Genomic DNA, 4,484 nt, shown 5'->3' on the forward strand with positions numbered 1-4,484 from the left:
GGGCTGGGGCTGCGCGCCCGCGGGGGCTGCGCGCGGCGGGGCGCGTCCAGCGCGAGACGAGAGCCGGGGAGGGGGCGCGCCCGCTGCGCGCGGCCCCGGTCGGGGAACGGAGGTGCCGCGCTGCTTGGGAAGCCCAGAGCGGGCTTGCAAGCTGCGTTTGAGCGGAGGTTAAGGAAATCTACGAATCGGAGCCAAGGAAAAACTAAATCGGGCAGCCCCGGTTGCGGAGCTGGCGCTGTTGCCTTCCCCTCGGGGTGGTTGCCGATATCCTCGTCCTCCTTCCAGGCGCTGATCGCACCTCGAGGGAGCTCGAGTTTTCCCTCCGCTACCCAGCTTAAAGCTCCCTGGCTGGGGCTCAAGGCGTCACTCCTAGCCGTAGCCGTCTGGACCGTGTTTCAACCTGTCTCTCCTTGGTTCTTGCATCCTTTTTAATAACTGTTTATGATGAAGCTATTTATGATGTGCAGCCTAGCAACCCGTCAGTATCTTCTCGCAAATGTGTGCCCTCCTCTGTATTTGTAATAACATACATTGTGTCTGGGTACAGGCACTGGGGGTTTATTACACTRCATCCGCAGAAGGGTTAATGAATCATTAACAGCAGCATGTGGAAGCTGCCTGTATCCACCTACCCCTCAGCTGCTCTGTGTAATTACTCAGGTTCTGGTTTTTTTCTTTCTTGATTCTACTGAAATACATTGTGTTCTAAATGTTTTTTTCTGTGGTTAAGATTCTGCAAAGCAAATACAAATTGCCAGTGATCTTTCTATGGTCTATTTTGAATACATTATGTAAATTATAGATTAAAAAATCTCGAACCACATATGCCCACATAAAGTTAATTTTTATGTTGATATACAACTGGGCAGACCCTTTCCTGCCCATCTGCACAGTCATTGTGTTAAATATCCTTTCCATACTGTAACTCCCCCCCCCTTTTTTTTTAGGTTTTTGCTAGTTATTTTGTTGAGTAAACTTGCTAAAATCAGACAACTTTTCTGGGTTTATCTCATGATTTAATCTTTTTTGAGACTTGGATTTTTTTTTTTTTTTTGTATGTTTCTCTTTGAAAAACTAGTATTTGTCTCCTTGACTGGGTCAGGTAATACTTTACAGCTCACCTCTTCCTTTGCTCAGTCAGGCCTTTTGATGGGAATTATCCTTAGACCAGTTTCACATGGTTTGAGGGCATTTTTAGTACTGTCAAGGCAAATATTTGATGAATACAGCATTTTATGCTTGTGAATCATCTATGAATCATTCATGTCTTCTGTGAAATGTATGTTTGGTAAACTTACTAGTTTGGGCAAGTAAATTTCAAGGTAACGGTTGCTTGTAAAATGCTTAGGTTCACTAACTGTGACACAGGATTCTTTTTGTTTTTCTTTTTTTTCTCTGCCTAGATGGCTAAAATGTACCTTGTGTTACACTAACAAGTGAGCTGTGGAACTTGTATGAATATTTKTATAAATGAATCAGGTAGCAAATTAATCTATTAGCAAAATGTGTTGTTTATCACAAGCTTGAAGACTTCCTTCCCCAATCTAGAGTGAGATGTGTTACCTGGGATTATGGAGTGCATGCCATTTCCCTACATACTTAAGAGTTTCCCAAAGCCTAGATTTGGAAAGGTTCCTGTTTAAGGCATTTTCACAGGTTTATCTGATTATAACTTAAAGTGGTATTTGCTATGAATTATTTTTAATCCATGCCTTTGTCAAGTAATGGTTTTGGGGTCCTTCTGTACAATACTAAAGGCTTTCCGTGGTATTCTTATGGTGATCTGAATTAAAAAGCAAGTAGCAGTAATAGTAAGACTCTGCCATTCCTCAGGAAGATCTAAAAAATAGTATAGCCTAGATACAGGAATACAGCTGGCAGCTTTAGTGATCACTATTTTTTTATATATATAGTTGAGCCTTCTAAATTATTTTTAAAATATCAAAGCCATTAAGAACATGACAATTAAACTTTCCAAGAACAGAAACAGTCAGGTTTTTTTCTCTCACACAGTGCACTGGCTCTCATTTCTGACTACCTGTACCCTCCTATGATTCATGCCCTTAGTTATCATTAAGGTCTTGCCAATCTACCTTACTCTTTAGCTGCAGACCTCTCCTTTATTCCTTTATCCTTTTGCTCACTAGTTACATCAGTGACATTATTAATATTCTGCTGTGTGGTGGTTTAGATAGAAGTCCAATGGCCACAAAGTAAATAGCAACAAATAACTCAGTAGTGGTCATTTCCAAACCTTCCAACTGCCTTGCCAGCCTAACTCACTAAGCACTAGCAACTGGTACATGTTCATGTTTGAGAAAGCCAGACTGTGTGTGGGCTAAAATCATACTGTGAGTGGGCTAAATGCACCATTTTTCAGCTATGTCAAGTCTGGCATCAGTAAATGGAGATGAGAAATAGTTTCTATGCAATGTGTGTGCTACAAATCGCTCAGGAAGRTATTTTGCTGTGTCAGGCTTCTTTTGCGCCTGTTGTGCAAGTGATGAGTTTTCCAGACAGAAGGCAGTTTCCAAGGTGGGACTACTACAAGCTTTGTCCTGCTTTGACACTGCTCCTGATAGTACCACTTCCTCAGGAGACTTTTAGCCCAAGTGTATGGCACTGAGGCTTTATGCAAAGCAGCCATCCTGGAATTTGCCAGTAAACTAACAGAATAAGTTAAATTTAAATTGGTGAAAAGCTCTGTGCTTACAGGTAGGCTGAAAATAAAAGTCTGGCCCAAGTCTGAAGCTTTTCAGCAATGTTAACTTTCTCTTTGAAACAAGGAAAACTAAAAAACATTGTCAGGCAATAAGTTAGAGATGTAAGTTTTCACATGGTGGGCTTCTGTGATATAATCTTGGCCATTGAAAAGCTGAATGTGTTTAAGCTAATCATTTYAGCTTACTCTATGGTCAGCTCAGACAGGAGAGCCTTCAGAAGGCAATTCTCACCTATTATGGTGTGGAAGAGCTGAATTCTCTGGAGCTGTCCTTTTCTCTCTGCTAACTGTAGATAGAGTTTAAAGGCTAACTTTAGAACATGTGACTCTAAATTAACTTGAATTAGATAGCCAGAATCCCACAAAATCATCCCACCAAATCAAGACCTAAAGAACCCAAAGAGCCCCTGATCAGCAAAATTCAACAGAACTGTTTGCATGGGTCTCTGTGGCTGTTCACTGTGGAAGTGCTTTCAGGACCAGTTCAGAGATAATCTGAAGTAAAAGCTCCTAAAAGCAGTAGTATCAGAGCTACAACCCTAATGCCAAGTGTTTCATCCTACAGATCTGTTCCTATTGRTAAGGTTTACACTGCTTGCTAGTGTAAGCTTAATCATCTTGAACTACTTGTTTCAAATTTTTCAAATGTAACATAATGCTAGGTATATATTTACAGGATAGTATGAAGAAAATATGAACACCATAACTTACTGTTCAAAAAGAAGTTACAGCAAGAGAAGACATTAATGCATATGTCCCTTGAGTATCTRTAGATGCACAGTGCTTTACTAATAGAAAATACTATTATAGAAAGCATATTACTGAAATATGTAGATTTCTAAAGTATCAGTTCTGTAGAGATATAGTTGATGGAAGGGAGCCATAAAATTAAAGAGCCTTCCCCATCACCCATTCCAAAACTACCTTCAGTAGGTACTTTTCTCAYAGTAAAAATTTCCTAAAATGTTGAAAGTGGTTCAGCAGTGGTTCTCAGCAGTGGTTTATTGAGGTTCATCAGTCTGCTGCCGTGACTTGTCTAAAAATATATATAATACTTTTTTGGAAGTTTACATTTTTATGTACTAGAAGAGGTTGTGCTCTACGAACCTCTTGATTTGTTGTGCCATTACTTCAAATCAGCACTTGGTGATTTCATCTTATATTGCTCAGAGGCATTCATATGAAATGTGAAATAAGCTTTTGAATAACAAACCAATGCTGGTTTCTCTTGCTCATTCTTTGCAGAGTGAGGCAGGATTGTTTCTTTGATACTGACAAGAAAGATGGGATGCACAGATTATGATCCTACTTATATTTTTCGTTGTGTAAAGCCATCTTTCTTGAATATTAACTGTGACTCCTAAGCTCTTTTGGAGGTATTTTCTCTCTAAGAAGACAGAACTAAGTGAAACTCATAGGAAAGATTCCTGGGGGGAAAAAAAACAGCCCTAAGGAGAGTAGTGAAGGAGGAAGCCAAAAAGTAGCATCAAAAATACCCTGAGAAGGATGGGGGATGTTACTTGGTAGCAGTAATAATAAAAACCTGCATAGAAGCCCTGAGGGATCAGGAATACATACCTTAGGATTTGGGGAATTAGCTGGATTCCCTGGAAGAGGTTTTACTGGGTTAGGCAGGATCCAACTTACACAACATACCAATGAAAGGGGAAACTGAGGCAGTCAATAGAGGCAGACAGTATTATTTTTGGCTGAAATTCAGCTGCCATGACTTAGGTGTGACATATGAGCCTAAGTTAGTTGC

Source organism: Rhea americana, unplaced genomic scaffold (genome assembly GCF_003343005.1).
Source record: "Rhea americana isolate MKP2758 unplaced genomic scaffold, rheAme1 scaffold_5, whole genome shotgun sequence".
NCBI lineage: Eukaryota > Metazoa > Chordata > Aves > Rheiformes > Rheidae > Rhea > Rhea americana.